We start from the raw sequence: 27,834 nt of genomic DNA, 5'->3' as shown, positions 1-27,834 counted from the left end.
AGAAGCCATCTGAGTTCTAACTGAAGGGAGAGAAAGAGAGAATATGTAACTGGGACATTCTATGTGAGCAATCCACTTTTCTAAGTCTTTGATGTTCTACAATTCTATATGTAACTAGAATTTCTCCAAAGAGAGGCCGGATCTGTTAATATTCAAATGTAAGACAGACTGGTTTCTCATTGGCTACAGGTTAAAGGTACTCCTGGATGTTCGCCTCCTTTTCTGGAATCATCTGGAAAAGTTTTGTCATTGAAATAAACAAGGAACACTGATATGATAGGTAGAATAACCATCCCAGAAAGATGTCCACATCCTAATCCCTGGAACCTGTGAATATGTTAGGCTACATGGCAAAAGGAAACTGAGGTTGCTAGCCAGCTGACTGTGGGATGAGGATTATCATGGCTTCTCCACATGCACACAATGCAATCACCAGGAACTTATAAGTGGAAGGGAAAGGCAGAAGGGACAGAGCTAGAGAGTTGGTAGCAAGAGAAGGACTTGGTGTGATACTACTGTCTTTGAAAATGGAGGAATAGCCACCAGCCAAGGTATATGTGTGGCCTCACAAGGCTGGAAAAAACAAGGGAAGTGGTTTCTCCCCTGAAGACTCCAAAGGGCAAACAGGCCTGCCAAGCCTTGACTGTGACCCATTCTGGACTTGAACTAAAAGAGTACAGGATAGCTGGGAGGAGTGTCACATGCCTACAATCCCAGTAACTAGGAAGGCTGAGACAGGAGGATCACAAGTTTGAGGCCAGCCTGAGCAACTTAGCAAAACGCTTGACCAAAATAAAACATAAAAATGTGGGGGTATAGCTTAGTGGTAGATTGCCAAGTTCATTCCCCAATACTGTCAAAAAGAAAAAAAAAAGAATATAGGATAATAAGTTTGTGTTATTTTAAGTCTCTAAATTGGGGGTAATTTACTATACCAGACTTGAAAGGGTCTTTGAGAATAATCAGATGAGGGGAAAAAGCAAGAAGTGAACAATCTTCCAGAAACTAAACATCCCCAAGATGGAAGAATTAAAGGAAATTTTTGGCATATTTCATTGATTCTTGCACTTGCATTTCAAAATACAATATTTGTCTCTTCAAAGATGGCACAAAGCCAGACGTTATGTGGAAAGTAAATGGTATCCATGACTCTGAGATGAAAATGATTCAGGAAAGCCAGACTTGGAACAGGAAGAAGTTTTACAGATATCTTGACTAATTTATTTCATTTATCACTTCATATATACATATACACATACACATATATCAATGTCTACATATTTAGACATATGTACATGTATATATAAGTAAGTCTGTGCATGCAAAAGTGAAATATGGCAAATTTCTAGCTAAGTCTAAATAAGTCTATAATAACTATTTAAATAAAAGTAAAACAAATGGCAAAAGTGATGTGAAAGTCACCTGTCATAATTATACTGTCATTATTTTTTTATTTTTTGTAATATCACAAAGCGTATCCTTGTAAAATCAATGGAACCTGAGATTCTCTGAGATACTGCTTAATGGGTACATTTTGTGGTGATGAAAATGTTTTGGAATTAGATAGAAGTGATGGTTGCACACTTTGAATGCACTAAATGTCAATGAAATGTTCACATTAAAAATAGTTTGATTAATTTTTAATATCAGAATTTTACCTCAACTTAAAATTTTTAAAAAATAAAAAATAAAAATTCCCTCCAAAGCTAGTCTGATCACTTATCTGATTATGATTGTTCTATCCTTCTTTACCCTGATCTCTCTTTTACACAGGATGCTAGTAATGTTTTGAAGAGCTACCAAGTGGCAAATATGGAAATGGCAGCAGAAAAACTTCTAGGTCCAAAGTGGACCTAGTAAATACATAAGCTGAGAACTCGATTATGAAGTGAAGTGTACACTCTTCAGCCTAATGAAAGGGCAGAACCCAGGGATTCTACAAGACTCCATTTCTCTGATGTTAACTTCTAAATATATCAAAAAGCTAGTTTTAGGACACACTCACTGTTAATAATCTAAATCTTTATGTGGTAATAAGTGAATCATATATGTTATGCATAGAATATGAAATCTATAAGTTAATAAATTATATTAGTGATCAGGCATAAATTATAAAAAATATCTGGGTAAATGCTGAAACTTCTAATTTAAACAAAGGATTAAGAAAAATAGTAATTTGTATATTTTGTCAACTTTGGCAGTAAATGATACTAAATAAAGTACACAGACATACTCTTTGTATTTTACTTTTTCAAAAACAAAAAAAAATCATGATTTTTACCGAATTGTGATTATCAAAGTAGTGTCTTTATAAGGAAATGAGTGATTACTTTTATAACTGTAAAGTTGTGTAAATTTACTGGCATGTAAGTTTCAAAATAAATTAAATAAACGTGCTTTCAATACATTCTGAAAGAAATCAGTTCTATATCTCTTTTCTACATGTATCTGCCTTTAGAAGGTTCTTACTCATTTCCAAATGCTCATCAACAAATTATGCTTATGGAAGTTGTAATTTTCATTTAACACCCAAGTGGATGATTTAAAAATATGCTCATAGGAAAATCATACAATTTTTTTGATGTTCTACTAGAAGTAAGTTGTAATTATTAAGCTAGAATGTAATTTATAAAACACCTAAATGGAACATAAACAAATTGCATGAAACATATCCAGGCAGACACATTTTAAACACACTTCACACTGAATTGTAAGCAATGTTGTATAAACGTAGACTAAGTTGTATAATGAGAGACATCCATTCAGTTATACTCGCTATGGATATAATACTCTTGCAAAAATAAAAAAATAAAAATCAGAGAATTTCTAGAAATGGAATATTACTTCATAAACAAAAGATAAAATATTAGCCCATTCCACTTTACTCCGCAAATGTTTATCTTTTAGATTAAAAAATACATGCATTTGGTGGTGGCTATTTTTCTTCTTTCTCATGTAGCCACAAAGATTCATATTAGGATTCACTCTTCTTTGCATTTTCAACTACAGATATTTTCAAACTTTTATGGTACTCACAGCATTTAATAGAAATTCATGCCTCTAGTGAGATTACATTAAGCAATCTAATCATGGTCACCCAGCACATCCTACCCTGCTCTTCTTCTGCACAGAGCATTTTCAGGTCTCGGGGCCCTCCTGCTTTGTTAGGCTAGAAGGGCCACAGCACATTGTTTATTGTTAATGCACATCTTGAAGGTAACACCTATTGAAATAAAAGCCACTAAAATTATCCTATATGTAAGAGAAAGCTGTCTCTTTATTAAAAGAAATTAAAAGAAACTCAAGCTTACCTAAAAGGCTGAGGCTTGCTTTATTGATCTATCAAAATATTAAGCAGAATCCATAGTTAGTTTGTGCTCCGTGTTTTTTTTTTCTTTTTTTTTTTGCCCACCAGTGACACATAAATATCACTAATTCCAAATTCACTGAAAAACTGCAAATGCCATGGTTCCTTAAAAAATACATAGGAGTGTTGAAATGGGTACATGTTTTGCAATATTTCTTTTTGTATGTTTATAATGTTAAATAATGTATTCCTTGGGCAAATATTACCTAAATACAATTTCAATATAATATGACAAAAAGAAAAGAAATAAAAAAAACCTATGTTACTACACCCTTAAATAATCAGGAACTTGATACAATTTTATTAAAATTGACAAGCGACAATTTCTTTATAATGTAACACACGCATATGTGTGGGCATACACACACACATTCTATTTTAAACTCTCTATTCTCTTTATTCATCATTTCCAGGATTCAGAGAGAGAATATAGGAAACAATGACTTTTGAACACGTTTTCCTAATCCAGGTTTCAAATTATGGTATCTCCATAAAGGGAAGAAGGTTGGTTTGAGCTTCTGTAGCACTTAGGAAAAAGGTAAAGGGGACAATGTGTCCTGCTTCATTAGACTACAACCATGCCTCATAGTTGTGTACTATGCAATACACCACAGGAAACAACCAGAAGGGTTGTGTGACTATCTTGCTTTACAAGAAGGAAGCTCGTATGGCTGAGCTCAGGGAAATTATCTGGCAGTGGACTGTGTCTGATTTTCAAGGCAAAGTGGAAACATGAACAGCTATTTCTTCTCTGGGAAATCTCTGAGAGTTAGAGCTGGTCATGGGAAATTACTGGGTCATATTATTCTGTGATAGGTTAATAACTTGGAGAAGTACTTAATTCTGAGGTTAAATGTGCAATCAAAATTGGACAAAATGCATCTGTTCTCTAAAACTTTGCCATTAGCAGTATGGTCTCAGACCAGGAAAATCTTTATCCTCTAGGATTTTTTTGAAAATGCAAATTATCAGGCCCCACCCCAGACCTAGTGAATCAATATCTGCATTTTAACAAGATCTCACTGAACCCATATGCACTAAATTTTAGTAGCAGTGTGTGTGTGGGCATGTGCACACACACACACACAGAATAAGAGAGAAAATATTCAGCAATATTAGCAACTCCTATTAACACCCAATCTTTAGTACCAAAAAGAAAGAAAAAAAGGTGGAGGTGCAGGGAGAAAATTAAAGGTATAATCTATGTTGGACCTCAAAACCTTCAGCCTTGGATAAAGAGAAAGGAGTAAACTCGGGGTGGGTAAAAATGAACAACATATGTGGTACAGAAATAAGAGCATCCAGATATCCTCAAAGATATATAGAAACTACTTTGAAATAAAACTGAACAATTTTTAAACATATCATGATAAATCTTTAGAATACAAAAAATGTCACCACCTCCTGATATCAGGTAATAAAATCATAAATATAACAAAGTAAAAAGTCTGTTTTAATTTACAGCTAATAATCTTACATAACATATCACAGATACTTAATTTACCTTTGATGTTCCTTTAGTAGAAAAATATAAACCAGATCTTCTTAGAAGGATGTAAATTTTTTCCAGGACTTCTTTCCCTGTTTTTTTCCGCATGTAAGAAGCCATGGATTTCAGGATATGTGCTTGAACTTAGAAACATCTGAAAGAAAAATTAGACTCTCCCCTAATATTATGGAAACAATGATTTTGTAGCCTTTTACCAATCAAATGTAAGTATGAAAAACTAAACAATATCAATATCAAACATCAAAATTATAAACTAGTTGATTGTCTATTTGTAAAGCTGGACATCATTTATAGGGTGAAGTCCTATACTTCTCATCCTTTCCCATGGGTTTTTTTTTTTTTTTTTTTTTTTTTTTTTTTTTTTTTTTGTGAGTTGACAGGTTTACCTATTGATTTCCTTGTGTTATAACATAGAAGACCACAATCCTGACTTCAATTATTAAAGACAAGAAGTTGAGCCAACTTCACTTTGCTGATGAGAATATACAACCTCTTATCTTCCATAGTTCTGTCATGGGGCATTATGACAGGCTGGGTTTTCTCCAAAGAGGACTGCAACCATATTTCCCATCCCACATGTCCTTCTGCAATTGCATCTTGGCTTTAAACCATGAAAAGGCAGAGTTTGTTTCTCCATACACCCTGAATCAGTGTAAGCCTGTCACTGCTTGGACCAAAATAAAATTGTAGAAGTAATCCTTTGCCAGTTCTAGATATGTCCTAGCCTGATGGCTTTCAAACCAACTTGACTTCTGCAAGTCAGATGCCACACAGGAAATGTGATTATCTGGAAACCCCCATGGGTGAGAAGCCCAGTGAAACTGGAAAAGCTCTGGAGGACGAAACGCCACACAGAAGGAGAAAGAGAGGACAGGAGTTGAGTGTCACAGCATGTGTGGTAAAGGGGACAACTTAGAAGGGGACCTTGAATTTTCTCTAACCACTGAGTCAAAGTGCTTCAGAGATGAAGCAGACTCTTCTTAAATCCCTGCTCCTCAAAATGGTTGGCAAAATGCAGGTGGGTCCTTTAAACCATTAAGGTTTGGAAGACTATGTTATACAGTTGTAATTAACTGAGATGGGGACACACATTGTCAGCGAAAGGAGAATGGAAGGGAGTCACTCTGTGTGCATGGCCATGCTCAGTGTCCTTAATAAGACACTGGAAGTGCATTAGTGTCTCATTAAAAGAAGAAAATAGAAATCCCTATGAATAAACAAATGGAAGAACTGAAAGTAAGAGAAATTATTAACTACAACAATGTACTTTATTTTTAAAGACTATTCATGGAAATGCCAATAGTACATACCTACATTTTTTAAAGTAATTTACTAAAATTTTTTAAATTTAATGAGTGACAGATATTAATTAATTGACATGTAAAACAGGTAAGTAGGTTTTTTATTTTGAGTGTTTTCCAAGTTATTAAACCAAACCAATTAAATTTTAAAATGAGAGTCATGGAAGTCAAACTGAAAAAGAAGAAACATTTTAAAAAGTGGAAACATTGCCTCAGTGGAGAGAAGAGGTCAGGGGCACATGCAGGACTATCTAATTCCAAAGTCTACAATTTTTCTTGTTTTTATAATTTAGCATTAAAGCAATATAATTATGTTAGAGGAGGGTTTGGGAAAGGAGATAGAAGAAAACCTCCACCAACCACTGAGTCACAATACAATGGTGAAGCCTACAGGGAGCTGAGAGTTGGGAGTCCTGAAGTTGTCATTTACCCTAACATTCAGATGGTTGGGGGGGGGGGGGCTGTGAAACCCAGCGGCATAGAAGCAGCCTTCAGAAAAACATCTGGGGATTAATCATATTTCTAAAATATTCTGAAGTATGAAAATAAAGCATGCCCATATTGAAAAGCCCACAGGAAACAAATCTATGGTAGATATGCCTGATTCATATATTAAAATCATATTGTATTGGAAATATTAAAAGTTATCTTTATGAAATACCAGAGAATACTGAGTGAGTTCAGGAATGCCTAGAGCTTAGCTTCATCCTCATGAAGACATAGCTCAACATTAACCTGTGAAAAACAACTGCAGAGCTTCTGATACCAAATCTACTAATCTATCAAAATTAAAATAAACTGTTCATTTATTGTAATGACAATATCTTAGGAAAATGCCCCCCCAAAATAACTGCTAGTTTGGAAGAAATGAATCTAACAGACACAAAAGTAAGGAGATTTTTAATTAGATAACCAGCATTCATGATTCAGCTAAGAATATCTTACAATTCTATGCCAGTATTTCTGTCACAGCTATTAGAGATGTTGGTATATGAAACAAATATATCTGTATATCCCTCCATTAATTTAATTGCTAAGTATTTTATCACAAATAGAATTGAAGGTGTTTATTATGAATGCTAATACTATGTATCTATTGATAAAATGTCTTCAATTTACTGAGAATTTTGATTTTTTAAAAGAATAACATAACCTATACACACATCACAAAGCAAAACTCTAAAGTTTCCTTTCATAGTGCACATTTTTGAATGTTTAAAATCCTTTGACAACTGGCCAGAACTGGGAAGAAAAATATTTTTAGGGGGATGAATTGATTTAGGGCATTCTTTACCCAGCTTTTTGTTTGGTTGGTTCTTTGTTTGTTTGGTTGGTTGGTTAGCTTTTTGCCCCCCCCCCCAAAAAAAAAAAGTTAAACATTCAAGTCAACATGTCAAAATATGAGCATGCCTAATAAGGACCTAAAATTTTCCCATTGTTATGTGATCTCTTACGTATTTTAATGGAAATATAAATTTACCTGTAAAATTTGTGTTGGGGATATTTCACCAGTGGTTTCAGTTGCAAAAGACACCATATGCTCTGGAAAAAAATACTGACAAAAAATAAAGGATAAATTATCGCTAAACCTATGCTAGAAAAGTTTGAATTATGACCAGTATAGAAATCTAAAGCAGAAGATCCTTAAGCCAATGTATCTAAAATCCACATTAAGTGCTTCTGAAAATGCTGGTCCTTGGACTGTACCCTCAGGCATCTTCCGAGGTAGAGTTGGGCCCAGATGACAATGATGCAGAGAGATGCTCCGACATGGAGTCATAGGACACTGCCCTCAAGTTGACAATGAGCTTGTTCCCACATCTCTTCCCCAAATCCTCCAACTACTCTACCAGGTACAAAAAGACTACTGACCCATTTTACAAAATCAAGGCTCACAGAAGTCAAGGGCAAAGGCTGTACCCAGGTTCACAGTCAAGAACATAGAGAAACCAGGACTCGGTGTGGGAACTAAAAGTCCAATTCTTTCCACCTACTGTTTTTCCAAACTTGTTTAATAATAAAATTCACCCATGGCAGTTGTTTAAAATAGAAATTCCCAGACCATATTCCTGGAGTTTCTGATTCTGTAGGTCTGGCCAGGTCTTGGAGTCTGTGTTTTTAATAAGTACTGGGACTCCCTTAGGTAAATTTTATGATCATACAAGTTTGGAAAAATATATTCTACTATATTTCCTCTATGACAGGGTTTTTCAACAGCAGATCTACTAACATTTTGTCTAATAATCCTGTGTTGTGGGGCTGTCCTGAGCCTTAGAGGATGTTCAGCAGAATTCGAACTTTGCCCACTTTGGCACTGCTGCTGCTGATCCCCACCCCACTCCTAGTCCTACAAGCAAAACTGTATCCAGATATTGTCAGATCACCCAGTTGAACCATTGGCTCCAACTATACAAAGTGAATGTCTCATCTTATTTAAATGACAAAGAACAATAATGATGATGATGATGATAATAATAATAATAATAATAATAATAATAAAACAGAAATGAGCACCAAACCATATTTCTTTAAATACAACTTTTAAATTCTAGCTTTTAATAAAGATTTGCAACAAGAAAACGCTTTCCCTTCAAATCTATTTAATTTTTGTTAGAACTCTTATTTTCTTTGTCAAAGACCATCCCATTATGTTTCTATTAATAGGTTAAAATAAAAGAGAATGTAAGAGGTCTTTCAGGGTTTGAAAATATTTATTATGGTGTGTATCATATATTTTTCATAAAGGATCATTTCAATCCAATTATCCAAAACTTCGTGTAAAAATATGCTACTGCTGCAGAGACAAAAACAATTTAAACTAATGAGCCCAGAGGCTATTCTGACTTCTCTATATCCCTAGTCTTCATTAGAATGTGACATACATTTATTTTCTTTTAAAGAGAATTATAATGAAAGTAGTATTTGCTATATAATATGCTACCCTTTATCTCATTTCTATTTAGCTCAAAAATTATGTCACTAAAAACAAAATAATTTGAAGCATCAAGATTCATGTCAATATTAAATTTCTGGCTAAGCTACACATTCCCAATGATTACCAATCTATTTTTGTTTTAGAGAGTTTCTTACTTAAGTTTCCTAAATATTGTGAAAAAAACTTAAACTACATTTTGGAATAGATTTGAGGACCTATAATAATTTATCTCAAAGTCAAATGTACAGTTGCTTTGTCTAGTTTTCCTCTAAGGCAAGAAAAAAAAAAGCAATAATGCCTCCAAAGTAGGTTTACCTATATTTTTAAGTTAAATGACTAAATGCATCTCAATTGAGATTCTGCAAGTAAGGCTAAAGAAATGTTTTATATGTGTCTGAACTTCTTGTATCATGGTGACTAATCATTGTTAGAATAAGAAATGTGAGTATAATTTTAAAGGGCCAGAATCACTAAATGGAACTATATTTTATTGATAGTGACCATATTCTTCATGTAAAATTTAACTGACTCATTTAATTTTCATTGACTGTTAATGGAGATTTCACTTACCATTGGGTTTTTAGAGAATTCATATTTGGCATAATTTTTTCTAAAGTACAGCTTATTTTCTTCTTCCATTCCCCAATTAGACAGCACTTCAATCACCAGCTCATGGTCTTCTAATGTTCTTTCTGTGAAGAATGCTTCAGTGAATATGTTAACAGATAAACAGACACACACACAAATAACTGTACAAAGGTGTAGAATAGATTTTGTATACATGTCTCATATGCATAGAAAATTTCAACTCAATTCCTAAATATCCAGATTGATAAAAATTTCTCATCAGTTTTGAATTAGTAATTCAATTTTTATACCAAAGCAGTCATCTGAAAAGAAAAATTACATATCACAATGTACATTTTGCTAATTCTCAATTTCCTTTTATTGCTATGCAAATTATGATATAAATTTAATAACAAATCTGCATTAAGATACAAGAGCTATTCTTCCTCCAACTCATCATGGTGCCAAAATTAAAATATTTGTTTCAGGGTTGAACAATTCACCTCATTAAGGGATGAAGATTTTTTTTTTAATTTTTATTGTTGGTTGTTCAAAACATTACATAGTTCTTGATATATCATATTTCACACTTTGATTCAAGTGGGTTATGAACTCCCATTATTACCCCGTATACAGATTGCAGACTCACATCAGTTACACATCCATTGATTTACATATTGCCATACTAGTGTCTGTTGTATTCTACTGCCTTTCCTATCCTCTACTATCCCCCTTCCCCTCCCCTCCCCTTCCCTCCCCTCCCCTCTTCTCTCTCTACCCCCTCTACTGTCATTCATTTCTCCCCCTTGTATTATTTTTCCCTTTCCCCTCACTTCCTCTTGTATGTTATTTTGTATAACCCTGAGGGTCTCCTTCCATTTCCATGCATTTTCCCTTCTCTCTCCCTTTCCCTCCCACCTCTCATCCCTGTTTAATGTTAATCTTCTTCTCATGCTCTTCCTCCCTACTCTGTTCTTAGTTACTCTCCTTATATCAAAGAAGACATTTGGCATTTGATTTTTAGGGATTGGCTAGCTTCACTTAGCATAATCTGCTCTAATGCCACCCATTTCCCTGCAAATTCTATGATTTTGTCATTTTTTAATGCAGAGTAATACTCCATTGTGTATAAATGCCACATTTTTTTATCCATTCATCTATTGAAGGGCATCTAGGTTGGTTCCACAGTCTTGCTATTGTGAATTGTGCTGCTATGAACATCGATGTAGCAGTGTCCCTGTAGCATGCTCTTTTTAGGTCTTTAGGGAATAGACTGAGAAGGGGAATAGCTGGGTCAAATGGTGGCTCCATTCCCAGCTTTCCAAGAAATCTCCATAATGCTTTCCAAATTGGCTGCACCAATTTGCAGTCCCACCAGCAATGTACAAGTGTACCCTTTTCGTTTTTTTTTTTTTTAATATATGTGAACATGTAAATGTCTTTATTCATTATTATTTATGCATGTAAAAATATATATTTATGAAGTACACATATATGGATGTCTTTACACTTGTATATATTTCTTAATTTGGTCCACCAAAATACCTAAACAAGATATCACAGCAGCAACAACAACAAAAAAAAATCTCAACTGAAGTGTACCCTTTTCCCCACATCCTCGCCAGCACTTGTTTTTGTTTGGCTTCATAATGGCTGCCAATCTTACTGGAGTGAGATGGTATCTTAGGGTGGTTTTGATTTGCATTTCTCTGACTGCTAGAGATGGTGAGCATTTTTTCATGTACTTATTGATTGATTGTATGTCCTCCTCTGAGAAGTGTCTGTTCAGGTCATTAGCCCATTTGTTGATTGGGTTATTTGTTTTCTTATTGTTTAATTTTTTGAGTTCTTTGTATACTCTGGATATTAGGGCTCTATCTGAAGTGTGAGGAGTAAAGATTTGTTCCCAGGATGTGGGCTCCCTATTTACCTCTCTTATTGTATCTTTTGCTGAGAAAAACTTTTTAGTTTGAGTAAGTCCCATTTCTTGATTCTAGTTATTAACTCTTGTGCTATGGGTGTCCTATTGAGGAATTTGGAGCCCGACCTCACCGAATGTAGATCGTAGCCAACTTTTTCTTCTATCAGACGGCATGTCTCTGATTTGATATCAAGCTCCTTGATCCATTTTGAGTTAACTTTTGTGCATGGCGAGAGAAAGGGATTCAGTTTCATTTTGTTGCATATGGATTTCCAGTTTTCCCAGCACCATTTGTTGAAGATGCTATCCTTCCTCCATTGCATGCTTTTAGCCCCTCTATCGAATATAAGATAGTTGTAATTTTGTGGATTGGTTTCTGTGTCCTCTATTCTGTACCATTGGTCCACCCGCCTGTTTTGGTACCAGTACCATGCTGTTTTTGTTACTATTGCTCTGTAGTATAGTTTGAAGTCTGGTATCACTATACCGCCTGATTCACACTTCCTGCTTAGAGTTGTTTTTGCTATTCTGGGTCTTTTATTTTTCCATATGAATTTCATGATTGCTTTCTCTATTTCTACAAGAAATGCCATTGGGATTTTGATTGGCATTGCATTAAACCTACAGAGAACTTTTGGTAATATCGCCATTTTAATGATGTTAGTTCTGCCTATCCATGAACAGGGTATATTTTTCCATCTTCTAAGATCTTCTTCTATTTCTCTCTTTAGGGTTCTGTAGTTTTCATTGTATAAGTCTTTTACCTCTTTTGTTAGGTTGATTCCCAAGTATTTTATTTTTGGGGGGATATTGTGAATGGAGTGGTTGTCCTCATTTCCATTTCAGAGGATTTGTCACTGATATACAGGAATGCCTTTGATTTATGCGTGTTGATTTTATATCCTGCTACTTTGCTGAATTCATTTAGTAGCTCTAATAGTTTCTTTGTAGACCCTTTTGGGTCTGCTAGGTATATAATCATGTTATCTGCAATAGTGATAATTTAAGTTCTTCTTTTCCTATTTTTATGCCTTTGATTTCTTTCATTTGTCTAATTGCTCTGGCCAGTGTTTCGAGAACTGCGTTGAACAGAAGTGGTGAGAGAGGGCATCCCTGTCTTGTTCCAGATTTTAGAGGGAATGCCTTCAATTTTTGTCCATTCAGAATGATGCTGGCCTGAGGCTTAGCATAGATTGCTTTTACAATATTGAGGTATGTTCCTGTTATCCCTAGTTTTTCTAGAGTTTTGAACATAAAGGGATGCTGTACTTTGTCGAATGCTTTTTCTTCATCTATCGAGATGATCATATGGTTCTTATTTTTAAGTCTATTGATGTGGTAAATAACATTTATTGATTTCCATATATTGAACCATCCTTGCATCCCAGGGATGAATCCTACTTGATCATGGTGCACAATTTTTTTGATATGTTTTTGTATATGATTTGCCAGAATTTTATTGAAGATTTTTGCATCTAGGTTCATTAGAGATATTGGTCTGTAGTTTTCTTTCTTTGAAGTGTCTTTGTCTGGTTTAGGAATCAAGGTGATGTTGGCCTCGTAGAATGAATTTGGAAGTTCTCCCTCTTTTTCTATTTCCTGAAATAGCTTGAAAAGTATTGGTATTAGCTCCTCTTTAAAGGTTTTGTAAAACTCTGCTGTATACCCATCCGGTCCTGGGCTTTTCTTAGTTCATAGTCTTTTGATGGTTTCTTATATTTCCTCCATTGATATTGGTCTGTTTAGGTTGTCTATATCCTCCTGACTCAATCTGGGCAGATCATGTGACTTAAGAAATTTATCGATGCCTTCACTATCTTCTATTTTATTAGAGTATAAGGATTCAAAATAATTTCTGATTATCTTCTGTATTTCTGAAGTGTCCGTTGAGATATTGCCTTTTTCATCCCATATGCTAGTAATTTGAGTTCTCTCTCTTCTTCTCTTCGTTAGCATGGATACGGGTCTGTTGATCTTATTTATTTTTTCAAAGAACCAACTTTTAGTTTTATCAACTTTCTCAATTGTTTCATTTGTTTCGATTTCATTAATATCAACTCTGATTTTAATTATTTCTTGCTGTCTACTTCTTTTGCTGTTGTTTTGTTCTTCTTTTTCTAGGATTTGGAGATGAAGTATGAGATCATTTATTTGTTGTTTTTTTTATCTTTTTTTAAGGAATGAATTCCAAGCAATGAATTTTCTTCTTAGAACTGCTTTCAATGTGTCCCATAGATTCCGATATGTTGTGTCTGTGTTTTCATTTATCTCTAAGAATTTTTTAATTTCCTCCTTGATGTCTTCTATAACCCATTGATCATTCAGTAACCTATTGTTCATTCTCCAAGTGATGCATGATTTTTCCTTCTTTCTTTTATCATTGATTTTCAGTTTCATTCCATTATGATCAGATAAGATGCATGGTATTATCTCTACTCCTTTATATTGTCTAAGAGTTGACCTGTGACATAATATATGATCTATTTTTGAGAAGGATCCATGTGCTGCTGAGAAAAACGTGAAACTTCTTGATGTTGGGTGGTATATTCTATATATGTCGATTAAGTCTAGGTTATTAATTGTGTTATTGAGTTCTATAGTTTCTTTATTCAACTTTTGTTTGGAAGATCTGTCCAGTGGTGAGAGAGGTGTGTTGAAGTCTCCCATGATTATTGTATGGTAGTCTATTAGACTCTTGAACTTGAGAAGAGTTTGTTTGATGAACATAGCTGCACCATTGTTTGGGGCATATATATTTATGATTGTTATGTCTTGTTGGTGTATGGTTCCCTTGAGCAGTATGTAGTGTCCCTCTTTATCCCTTTTGATTAACTTTGGCTTGAAATCTATTTTATTTGATATGAGTATGGACACTCCTGCTTGTTTCCGAAGTCCATATGAGTGATATGATTTTCCCCAACCTTTCACCTTCAGTCCATGTGTGTCTTTTCCTATCAAATGCGTCTCCTGTAGGCAGCATATTGTTGGGTCATGTTTTGTGATCCATTCTACTAGCCTGTGTCTCTTAATTGGTGAGTTTAAGCCATTAACATTTAGGGTTATTATTGAGATATGGGTTGTTCTTCCAGCCATATTTGTTTATTTATGTTACTAAACATGGTTTGTTTTCCTCTTTGATTATTTCCCCCCCTTTACTGTCCTACCTCCCACTGTTGGTTTTCATTGTTATTTTCCATTTCCTCTTCCTGTAATGTTTTGCCAAGGATTTTTTAGAGAGATGGTTTTCTAGGTGCACATTCTTTTAACTTTTGTTTATCGGGGAAGGTTTTAATTTCATCTTCCATCCTGAAGCTTAATTTTGCTTAATTTTGCTGGATACACAATTCTTGGTTGGAACCCATTTTCTTTCAGTGTTTGAAATATGTTATTCCCGGATCTTCTAGCTTTCAGAGTCTGTGCTGAGAGATCAGCTGCTATCCTGATTGGTTTACCCCTAAATGTAATCTGCTTCCTTTCTCTTGTAGCTTTTAAAATTCTCTCCTTATTCTGTATGTTGGGCATCTTCATTATAATGTGTCTAGGTGTGGATCTCTTATGATTTTGCACATTTGGTGTCCTGTAGGCTTCTAGGATTTGGGATTCTGTCTCATTCTTCAAGTCTGGGAAGTTTTCTCTTATTATTTCATTGAATAGATTGCTCATTCCTTTGGTTTGGACCTCTATACCTTCCTGTATCCCAATGACTCTTAAGTTTGGTCTCTTTATGTTATCCCATATTTCTTGGATGTTCTTCTCATGGTTTCTTAACAGTCTTGCTGAGCTGTCTATGTTCTTTTCAAGTTGAAATACTTTGTCTTCATTGTCTGATGTTCTATCTTCTCAGTGTTCTACTCTGCTGGTTGTATTCTCAATTGAGTTTTTAAGTTGGTTTATTGCTTCCTGCATTTCTAGGATTTCTGTTTGTTTGTTTTTTATAACCTCTGTCTCCCTGTATAGTTGATCCTTTGCTTCCTGGATTTGTTTATTTAATTCATTGTCGAAGTGATCTTTCATTGTCTGATTTTGCTGTCTAATGTCTTCCTTGATACTCCAGATCATCTGAAGCATGTATATCCTGAATTCTTTATCTGACATTCCATCTGCTGCAGATATTACCTCTTCTAACGTTGAGTTGACCTGCATTGCTTTTGGTCCTTTCTTTCCTTGTCTCCTCATACGGTTCGTGTTTCTTTCTGCTTGGTGAAACTGTTGTGTTATTGAGTTTTCCCCCTATATATTTATATTGCTCTTGTATAGTTGCAAAGTCTCCCTCGCAGGCGCAGGTGGTGGCTCTGCCCCTCCTCCAATTGGGGCAATGTGCCTACCACGCCGGCAGGCCGCTGGGCCAGTTCTGCTGGTTGGTAGCAGGTCCGCCTACCTTGCAGGCGCAGGTGGTGGCTCTGCCCCTCTCTGGGCTGCTGGGCCTGTTCTGTCGGCGGTCGCAGTTCCGCCTACTTTGCAGGTGCGGGCAGCAGCTCTGCCCCTCTGAAGGCCACTGGGCCTGTTCTGTCGGTGGTCACAATTCCACCTTCCTTGTAGGTGTGGGGGTGAGGGGGCGGCTCTGCCCCTCAGCAGGCCGCTGGGCCTGTTCTGCTGGTTGTCACAGTTCCGCTTATCTTTCAGGAGCGGGGGGAGGGAGCGGCTCTGCCCCTCAGCAGGCCTCTGGGCCTGTTCTGCCTGTGGGTTGCAGGTCCACCTACCTTGCAGGTGTGGTTGGCAGCTCTGCCCCTCCGCGGGCCACTGGGCCTGTTCTGGCGGTGGTCACAGTTCCGCCTAACTTGCAGGCCTGGGGCCAATGTCATTTTTTCAAAAAAATGTCCTTTCCTTTTGAAATTAGTGGAAATGGGGGTTAAGAATATTGCCTATGGTGTATAGTCTCCTGTTATCAAGTATTCCTAAAAGTGTGGAGTATTCCAGGTATGGTGGCACACACCTGTGATCCCAGCAGCTCAGAAGGCTGAGACAGGAGAATCATGAGTTCAAAGCCAGGGTCAGCAAAAATGAGGCTCTAAGCAACTCAGTGAGACCCTGTCTCTAAACAAAATATAAAATCAGCCTGAGGATTTGGTCGAGTGCCCCTGAGTTCATTCCCCAGTACCCCCTCACCAAAAATATTAAATAAATTAAAAATGAAAACTATAAAGAAGTTTAATCATGAGGACAGTATGAAACAGTAATATAAAGTGAAAACTGTTATAAACAATTCTGTAAAATCATCCATTAACATGCATGAAAATATACCAGGAAATGCACCCAAATTTCAGTAGTGACGATTCTGAATGATGAGCTTATTAGTGACTTCTTTTTCTTTATGTTTTTCTCCAGTAAAAATTCCCATTCTTTCCTACAATGAATAGTTGCTTCTAGTTAATAATCAGAAAATGCAGAATTTTTATGAAAATACAAATTCTGACAAAGCTTCCCATCTCCTACCTGTTTAATTACAAAAGCGAGTTCATAGGTTGTAAGTAAACAGTGAAAAAAAGAAAGGTTATTCCCATCAAAGAACCCCTGGGGCAGAGCTGGGGCAGGCAGTGGCCATGCCTGTGATCCCAGCTGCATGAGGCTGAGGCAGGAGGGTGGCAAGTTCAAGGCCAGCCTGGGCGACTCAGGGAGATCCTGTCTCAAAGTAAAATAAAAAGGCCTGGGGCTGTAGCTCTGAGGTAGACCACTTGCCCAGCACATACAAAGCCCAGGGGCCAACCCCCAAGACACCAAAAAAGAGTTGAGAGGGTCTGTATAAGTCTATAACCAGCAATCAATGAACAATGAATGGAACCTTTCTGTACCTAGAGTTTACCATCAGTTTCATGAATTTCCTGTAAAATCACAACATAAAAGTACCCCCCGAAATCTAAATTGGCCACAAATGTTCAATTCAGAGAATTAAGCCTTCTCAGATGGTTGGAGCATGTGCCAAGCAGCTCGCCCACCCCCCATACACTGCAAGCACTCAGGTATCAGTACATTCTCCATAATGATAAAGAAAGCCCAAATCCTTTCTTAAAGGCAATGTTATCTCAAGTATAAATTCCATGATGTACAAATGCTGGTCTGCCTCACATAGAGTGGACGAGAATGGACCACTCAGCCAGTCACCAACAACCAAGTTGCTCTTTCCTGGTAGGTTTAGGTTCAGCCCCAGTCCCTCAAAGTGAGGCTCTGGGATCAGCAGCATCAGGGTCACAAGGGAGCTCAGAGACAGGCAGGATCCACGCCCCAGCCTAGGCCTCCTGAATCCAGGTCTTTTAACATGGCCTGGGAGCTATAGGACCTGATGGGAAAGGTCCCAGGCTGGTGCACTTGGGGGGCTGTCAGGTGGACGGATGGTGACGTGCCAATGCTGCACCTGGGCACCAGGCACACACTTCTTGGTCACTCCCTCAGGGATGTCAGATACAGCTCAATGCACCTCATTAATTCTTAGCCTGACCACTGCTTCTTTGGACAGGGAGAAGCATCCACTTTCTGTCATGCCTGGTCTCTCTCATACATGATCCAAACAAATCCTCACCTAGTCCTGGCCTAGATGCCTCGGGCCATGCCTCAAACACCTCCTAGCTGGTCTTGACAGCCACCTGGCCACATCCAACTCTGGGGCTCCCTGCTCCCATGGGGACAAAGGTCAGCCCCATGTCACAGGCTGGGGTGCAGTGGACACAGGGAGAAGGTCAGGATGCAAGGTCCAGGGGCCTGTATTTTGTGTCATAGATTTAGGAATACACAGGTGTGGCCACACACACTCGGGGGGTGTGACTAAATAAACCACAGAAAGCATGCTCTCAGGGAGGAAGGCCCAGATCCTTCAGAACATGTGCCCAAGAACCCATGGGCATCTGTCCCCACCCAACAAGCAGCAGTGCAGCCTGCTGGGGCCTGGCCGGGCTGAGAACATGAAGATGAATGCTGACAGGACAGGCCCCCCAGGGATGCTGCCTGGGAGGGAGAGGAGGAAGTAAACAATGACGAGGTGGTGCTGGCCCAGGGGACTGAGGGACACAGACTACGGAAACTGGTCCAGGCAGGGGAGGAGTTGGCACGGCACGGGTGCAGACTGAGCATCCTCAGCCAAGCCAAGAGTTGCCCTGTGGGAGCAGGGAGGAGGGGCTGTGTTGCAAGTGCAGAGAAGGCTGTGAATAGCCAGAGATTAGTGGACAGACCTCAAACACTACACTGAACACCACAGCCAAATACACACACACACACACACACACACACACACACACTTACACACACACACACTTGTTTTTTTATTCATCTAATGAAATCCAAGAATAAGCAAGATTAAAAATTAATACACAGTGATGGGAAGAAGGTGGGGATTAATGGAAAGTGGCATAGAAAACTTCTGTGTGACAGAATCATCCTGTCTCAATATGGGTGATATTTACATGTGCATATATAAATTTGTCAATGCATTAAGCTTTACTTTTATGAAGTATGTATTTCCCAATATGCAAATATGTCAATAAAGTAATGATAGCATGAAAAAGCAACACAGGCAAGGAGAAGACACAAGTGGCCAAAGGCACCTGAAAAGATGCTCAACAACATTAGTCATCAGGGAAGTGCCATCCAAACCAAATGAGATGCCACTCACACTTCCTAAGATGGCTGTAACTTGACACAGAGACAAACCAACAAGTGCTGTCCAGGATCTGGAGAAATCGGAACCTTTCTGCATTGCTGGTCATAATCTCAGATGTGCAGCCACTGTGGTCCTCAAACAGCTGGACACCAGAGTTACCATAGGATCCTTTTCCATTTCACTCCTAGGTTAAAAGGAGGGTACAAACGGACATTTATACACCCATGTTCCCAGCAGAATTGCTCACAATAGCTAAAACATGAAGGCACCCAAGTGCCCGTCAATACATGAATGGATAAGCAAACTGGTATATCCATATAATAGAATATTATCCAGTCTTAAAAAGGAATGAAATTTACACTATGACATAAAGGAAGCTTGAAAACATGTTAAGTGATATAAGCCAGACACAAAAGGAAAAATACACAATTCTGTTTATGTGAAATAAGTCGAATAGGGAAGAATGTAGATTAGAGGTTACAGGGGCTAGAGGAAAAGTTATTGCTTAATTGGTTACAGGGTTCTGTTTGGGGTGATGGAAAAAAAATGAAAATAGTGGTGATATTGCACAACATTGCAAACAGAATCAATGCCAGTAAATAACACACTTACTATAATGATTAAAATGACCAATTTTATATTATCTATATTTTAGCGCAATTTTAAAAATTCAAAATGAAATATGCAAAAAAATACATTGAGTTGTATACTTTAAATGGGCAAACTGTATGCTATGTAAATCATATCTCAATGAAGCTATTTAAAATGAGAAGTTTAAAGAAGCAACTCAGTGGTACACACAAGATAGGTACATCTCAAACCCAGTGTGTTGAGCGACAGAAACCAGGCACCACAGCCTGTCACATGCAAGTCCTCTGAATTTCAACCCAGCTTCACTGTGGAATGGCGGTTGACTTTCATGGGTACAGACTAACTAAAAGGAGCAGGAGGAAACTAACTGGGGACAACAGGGCTTGTATTTTAGGAGGGAGGACGATCACCAGGCACAAGTACAGCAATGTGCCAAATAAGACATTTCAGTCAGTGACATCCCACGTACAGCCGTGGTCCTGTAAGATCCCAATATATCACTTGGGAGGCTGAGGCAGGAGGATCACAGGTGCAGATCAGCCTGGACAACGCAGCTCATGGTAAAGCACCTGCTTCTCATGGCCAAGGCTCAGGGTTCAATCCTTGGTACAATGTTTACATGAAGCTGAAAGACTTCTGTCACCAACGGCTTCAAGGCCATCATAAATTCATGTCTAGAGTGAGCTGACGTAAATTAATTTACTGCACAAAGTCATACAAAGTGTAGCGCATACTGTCATGTGTAGTACATGACATTTGAGGACAATAAGTGACCATATTAAAGGGTGATATGTTTACTGTTAACTGAAGTTTTTATCATTATTTCAGAGTGGACTCCTACTTACACTGTGCTTCCATTAGACTCGTGTTTCCAGTTTATTACTTTTTTTTTTTGGGGGGGGGAGCATACCCAGGATTGAACCAGAGCAAGCACTTGACCATGAGCTACCTCCCCAGCCCTTTTTGTTTTACCTTGAGACAGGATCTGGCTAAGTTGCCAAGGCTGGCCTCAAACTCCCAATCCTCTGCTGGCCTCAGCCTCCGGAGGAGCTAGGATTATAAGTATGCGCCTCTACACAGGGCACTGTGTTGCTTGACAGTACAAGAGGCCACCCAGTGATGGGCCTGCACCACCTGGGCGGTGCGTCATCACACTGCGTGATGTCCCCACAATAAAGTCACCTGACAACTCGTTTCTCCAAACACTTTCCTGTTGCTAAGCGATACCTGGCCATATCTGTTGAAAACCACCTGCTGGCCATTCAGAAGGTGTGCATGTCACCAGTATAAATTACACCTCCATCAAGTGCCACGAACGTAAAGCAGGGCTTGAAGATGACAAGGCAGTGCCAGCACTGGGACAGGTGGGGACAGAATTAGGAGGCCCACCAGAAGTCACTTGCATAAAATGACACAGTGAGTGAAGTGGCATCTCCCGGTGCCCCAGGACAGGCTCAGAAGTGACTGAGGTGGGGGATTAGACACCTGATGGGCATGGGGAAAGTAGGGGGCTGGCTTCTGACCTGGGCCCCATGAAAAATAAAAGAGCCAGAAAACCCAGGCCTCTGGGTAAATGTAGCAAGGTCCAGAAACTCAAAAAGATTTTTTTAAAAATCCCACACGCATCTGAGATATATCCAACTTGCATTAGATGTTCATATTAGAAAGAATAATTAATTTCCAAGGGTGCTGGCAAATAATTAAGTCATTTTGTTGTTTTGGTTTGATTTTTTTCTAGCCTAGAACAATCTGTTCTACTCATGCCAAGAATAATAGACTCCCCCGTGCCCCCAGGCACAGACAAGACGGGATCTTCTCAGTTAGTTGATCCCCCATACAGGGTCTGTGGCCAGGAGTCTCACCAGATCCCACCAGCCACCACACCCTGTACCTATGTCCAATGCCCAGCCACAGAGAACACATGATCCACTTGGTGATGGTGAGGAGACTCCCCACAGCCCATCCAGTCTCCTTCCCAAGCAAGCTCAGGACCAGACACCTTCCATCAGCAGATGCTTCAGGCCAGGCTGCTTAGCTCAGGAGCTCTGGTTAATGCAGGCAGACCTTCTGCTGGCCTGGGAACCTCCATGCCACGCCCTCCCTCCCTGTCTGCAGCCTTACATCCAGAACAACTCCTTCACCACCACCGCACAGCCCTTCCCATCCTCCACCACCAAGAAAACCCCAGTTCTGCTCCTGGACCTTGCAGCCATCCACCTCCCTGTCCCCACCCATCTGTGGTCAGGTCCTGCCTGTTCCACATCCTCCCTCTGGGTACCTCAAGCCCAACCCCACCCAGGCCCCCAGGCCTGGCAGTTTGTGCTCCAGGTAACATAATGTCAGAGAACCCCTCTCCTGTTACCTCCTGCTCTCCCAGTAACCCTTCCTCCAGGTCTCTGTCTTAGCCACCTCAAACCCTCTATGGCCCTGAAGGTCTTCCAGATCATACAGGGATGAGCACAGCTGCACAGAGGAAGAGGAAGGCAAAAAGGATCATGGGAATAACATGTGTTCTGAAGATCCCCATATGTCACAAGCCATCCCCTCTCAACCTCTTCTTAACCAGGAAATGAGAAACCACACTGAATAGGGAATATCCTCACCACAAGGAAGACAATGGCGGCCCCTGGTCAGCCAGAAGAAACCCTCGCCTGTTCCTCACTACCGCCACAGGTGGCCCCTCGACATTTGGTCTCTCCAGCTTTGCTCACTATAGAGACATTGACTGGATCTGATTCTGACTCCTCACCACCCCAGCACATGATATGACACCACAGGTAGGTCCAGAGACAGCCCAAAAACCAGCCTGATGGATACAGCAGTCTTGTGGCAGAGAGGAGCTCTTCTCGGTGGGAGGAGGCAGGGGAGAGTGTGTGAACAGGGGCACAGGCAAGGCCACCTGGAATAGGGTCCAGGGTCAGGGGTGTTGAACTCTGAGCTGGGGTGGGGGAATCTCAAAGGTGGGTGAGGTAGATGGGGTTTGAGTAAGGGTCAGGCCTGAGCCAGGTGTCTGGGGGAGGGAGCTGGGGATGGAATCAGGGGTCTGGAGGGGAGTAGGGTTGGGGGAGCTCAGCTAGAGCACAAGGTGAATGAGAGGCCAGGCCCAGGAGGAGCCACGGTGAGCCGGGGCTGGTATGGGCTGGATAAGCTACAGTTCACAGGAAGTTTAGGCCTAAAATGCAACCAAATATTAGCAAGGTTTTAGCTTGTCTCCAGCAGGCCAGTGGCTTGTCCCTCCAAATGCTCCTCTGTTATCTTCTCCAGTGCTTTTCCAGTGCAGCCCCATCTCCGTGGCCTTCATGCACACAATCCTGGCCAATGCACTGATTTATCTCCAGGAACACTGATGTCCAGGCTGGGAAACCCACACAGGAGGGCAGGTACTGGGTACCTGGGGTGAAAACACCAGATGCCACAAGCCAGGGCCCCACAACTCTGGGGCAGGATGATGCTGAGGGTCCTTGCAAGGAAAATGGCACCTGCTGGGCTGAGGGCTGGGAAGAGCTGCACCACCTCTCTCAGGAACCTGAGTCACAAAGAAGGTGGGAACCCGGTTCTAGAGGAAGAGCTGTGGGATGGTCAGTGACCCCTGAACATGCCTGCAGCAGTAAGGGGGCCCCCTCAGCAAAAGACACAATGAAACAGGACTGCAGCAAGTGTCCTCACTGGGCCCTGGGATTGCAACCCCCACACACACACCCAGGTGACTGATGGGTGCTAGGTGGTCCATCTGCATGGTTAGAGCTGGTCCTCTGGGAACCCAGGCAGATCAGAAGGAGGGACTAGAGGAAGGGAAGCCATCATGCTGGCCAGCTGCACTCCTCAATGTTGGCCACAGCTTGTCCTTCCTGACTCTGCTCTGGGCCAGATGCCACTCTCCTTGTCTCCTGGGACATGGGGGGTCTTCTGGTCCTTGCAGTGACTCACCTGAAGCATAGGATGGCCCTCATGACCTCCCACTGCCCTTCCCACACTTCTGCAAAGAGATCCTCACTAAAGTCCCCTGCACCTGCCCACCAGAGCAAACCATCTCTTCCCTGCTAGGAGCAGAGAACTGCAGGTCTCCCTCTCACCATGTCAGGCCTCCTGCTCCCTGGTGCTCTCAGTGCTCAGCTAAGGCTGGCGACCCCTACTGCTGAGGCACCTGCCCCACCTTTAGACAGACAGGTGGGGCCCTCAGAGAAGAAGCAAGAGGTCCTGTGCCATCTTCCATGCAAGATTCAGGCTGGTGGGAGGCCCTGGCCTCTTGTGGCCTGGTCTCGTTAGCAGGTCACAGATTGCTAGGGACAGGGCTGGCAGTGCTCTCCTCCTGACCCCAGACTGGAAACCTCAACACAGCTGTCAACATAGGAATCTGTGCTGGCAAGTACAGTGCACTGCTGGGCTACAGCCCCAGCCAGGGTCTCGTGTCGTTCCCAAGAAAGTCCAAATGAGAACACAGCACAATGGACAGAGAGGTGAGCCCTTCATACAGCTCCACGTGTTCAACTTCCAGAACAGTCTTTTTCCCTCAGAAGCTGCTCTTCCTCCTTTTTTTGATGTTCAATTTCCCTTTTTATTCTTGGTCCCTATCAAGTACCATGGAGGGGCCAGTTATACGTGCCCCTCCATCATTCTGAACTCAGAAGCATGTCAGCTGATCCAATGTGGATCTAATGTCTTCAGTAGAAAGACCAGCATCCCTTTGTTAGTTCAAGAGTTAACTATTTCAGTGTACCTGGCACCATGCTCAGAAAGGCCCTTTCAGGACCAACTCTGTTCCTGGCCTCAGTGGCATCCTGTCAGTGGCAGCTGCTTTGAGAGCAGGTATTCGCTTTGCACATTTGCAAAAATAAAAACTGACTGTGCTGTGCAATCAAGTATTCAAAATACCTAGCAATTTGCTTAGTTTACACTCATTCAGTCACCAGGAACCTTGACTTTTACTGTGAGGGAAATCATGGCTGGCAAGGGATATGAATGGAACACACATTTGCAAATCAAGCCCAGTAACATACATGCTGTTCCTTCAAATGACTAAATGCAAACATAAAAGAAACAAATCACTCAGCAACCAACATCATCAAAGAGATCCCACATCAGTGCCAGGGAGAAGCCAGAGTTCACCTGCTCACAGTTTTCTGAAACACGCTCCAAGCAGGGCCCATTGACTTCTGGCCCACGTCTCACCCCCCAGTTCCCAAATCCCTCTTTAAGAGAGCTGTACATTCACTAGGATCATTCCCTCCCAAGCCGATGGCACCATGGGACTCATTATGCCTATGTTACTGACAGTTAGCTGTCACAAGCCATTGCTGCCACTGATTCACCCTGGCTTCAGCTCTATTATTTGAAGTTACACCTGCCCCTCCATCTTTTTGAAATCAGAAGCATGTCAGCTGATCAAATTCTCCCAATATCCACCTGCAAATTTTCTAATACCTGAACCAATGTCCTAAGTGAAATAAAGCCTATGCTGTATCCAAATTGCAAAAGTGAGGCTATGAAAGTCAGACCAATTCTGTTTTCTTTTACTTAAAGAGGCACAATGAATTAACAGCTATAGCTTTACCAACAAAAAAAAAAAAAAAAGAAAATTAAAAAAAGAAAAGAAAAAAAACACCAAGTAAAATATATGCTATAGCAATTTAAAATGCATTATTGGTCAGAAAAGGAGAGGCAATCCTAGACTGACTCACCAGCTGACTCTTCAACCAAGGATAGAGTCGTTTGTTTTTTGAACTTGAATGTTAATTTCAGCTTTATTCCTAAAGGCCTCAAACTGGACACAACAAAATGTCCGTTAAAAGATTGATAGAGCCAGGTGCACTAGTGGATGCCTGTAATCCCAGCAAATGGGGAGACTAAGGCAGGAGGATGGTAAGTTCAAGGTCAGCTTTTGCAACTTAGCTAGGCCCTTAGCAACTTGGTCAAAATAAAAAACAGAAAGGGCTGGGGATGCAGCTCAGTGGTAAAACCTGGGTTCAATCCCAGATCCCCAGTAGCAAACCAACCAACCAATAAATAAATAAATAAACAAGGTGAGATATCTCCACACAATGGATTTTGTTAAACGATAAAAAGCAATGAACTACTTGCTGAAATGACAGGGATGGGATTTCACAAATATTAGGCTCAGTGAAGAAACCAGACTTGCTGTACAACCTACCAAACAATTCCATTTACATAAAAATTACAACAGAGAGCTCTAACCACATAAACGTTATTTGTTTTCAACCTGTAAGATCAAATTCTAAAACTGAGATAATAAACACCATGACAAAGTTAAGGAAATATCGTTAAGCTCATCACTGGAAAAGGAGTAAAGACAAGGACAGTGGATGTGGAGAGGAGAAGGGAACAGGTTAGGAAGGTCCTTACCAGTCAAAAAATGCTGGCTACAATTGATGGATTGATGGAAAGGAGTTGATGTTGAAATAAAATACAAGGAACTAAAACATACACAGGCAGAATTATGGGTGGATGTGTCTGACTGGAGCCAGGGAAAAGTAAGGTAGTAGCAAAAAACTCCATCTGTCACAGCAAGGAACCCTAAGTATTGTCCTGAAGGGATAAACCAAGACAGGTCACTAGAGCAGGCTGCATACCGGCAGCCAGGGACCACAGTCAGGGAAAGGAGAAGTGATCACAAGCGATGGCCCTAAACAGCAGTCAGGTGGGTTGAGGTCAGAAAGAGTAACGGCCGCTTTCACTCCCAGCCCCTACGGACTCTCTGTTCTATCACATGCACATACCATCTTAACAAAAATGAGGAAGAGAAAAAGTAGAATACTAAAAAGAATAAAAACACAAACAAATGGGGGGGGGAAACAGAGCAGGTGGTCCAGAATAAGACCCTTCCTTTAAAGGCACATATGTGTTCTAGGAATAATCTGGACAACAGATGAAATATTTCACCAACATTGCTGGAAAAGTGAATGATTGAGCAAGACACATACCATGAATCAAAATATAAAAAAAAGGACTAAAACGTTAAAGGCAAAAATTAATGTTAGTATACATCAATATCCTAAGGCATCTGCTGATCATGAGATGAGGAAGGATCTCAAAAGCATAAAAACAATGAATGAAATGCCAATAAATACACAAATGTATTTAACTGCATAAAGCACAATATTCACTTATATCAAAAAAATCATAAGCAGCTGGGTGCAGTGACACATGCCTGTAATTCCAGCAATTTGGGAGGCTGAGGCAGGAAGATTCCAAGTTCAAAGCCAGTCTCAGCAACTTAGCAAGGCCCTAAGTAACTTTGCGAGACTCTGTTTCAAATTAAAAAATAAAAAGGGCTGGGGATGTGGCTTAGTGGTTAAGCACCTCTGGGTTCAATCCCTGGTAGAAAAAAAAAATCATGAGCAAAACCAGGTATGGTAGGTACACCTGTAATCCCAGCTACTCGGTCAACCAAGACAGGAGGATTCCAAGACTGAGGACACCCTGAAAAACTTAGCTAGACCCTGCCCCAAAATAAAAAGTCAAAAAGGCTGGACACTTGCTTAGCACACATGAGGTGCTTAGTTCAATCCCTAATACTGTGAAAAAATCATAAGCCAAACTAAAAGGCAATCAAAAATCAGCAATCAAAATTAATAACATAAAGTTTATTTAAATATCAACAAAATATGTTGAATATTAACATGAAAACACCAAGAATACAGTTTTTCAAATGAGTAAAGAACAGAAAACCCCCAAATTAGCTAAGAGCTAATAAATATGTGAACTATGTAGAACCTCACTAATAAGCAAAGTCATGTAAATTACACTATTAACAGGAAACCAGATACTAAACAGTAAGAATCATACTTTAGAACTTCACAGAAAACTGATCACTCAATCAGCAGTGCTGGACTAACACCTGGCCATATGGGCAAGGGTGAGGTTGGATCTCCACCTCATCTCTTATGCCAAAATGAATCATTGAATACACAACAACACTGGAAGAAAATGTAGATGATGACTTGTATAAACTTGGCTTAGCAAAAGCAACTGAAGCATGATAACACAGCCAGAGACCACAAAGAATAAGACAGATAAATCTGACTCTACAAAAATTC

General features: G+C 39.9%; 1 pseudogene; it reads right to left on the bottom strand.

Moving 5' to 3' along the window:
• Positions 1-22,015, bottom strand: part of LOC139704334 (growth factor receptor-bound protein 14-like) — a 32,288-nt pseudogene extending 10,273 nt beyond the window's left edge.
• Positions 22,016-27,834: the final 5,819 nt, after the last annotated feature.

Source organism: Marmota flaviventris, unplaced genomic scaffold (genome assembly GCF_047511675.1).
Source record: "Marmota flaviventris isolate mMarFla1 unplaced genomic scaffold, mMarFla1.hap1 Scaffold_54, whole genome shotgun sequence".
NCBI lineage: Eukaryota > Metazoa > Chordata > Mammalia > Rodentia > Sciuridae > Marmota > Marmota flaviventris.
This window is presented reverse-complemented; position numbering and strand designations above follow the sequence as displayed.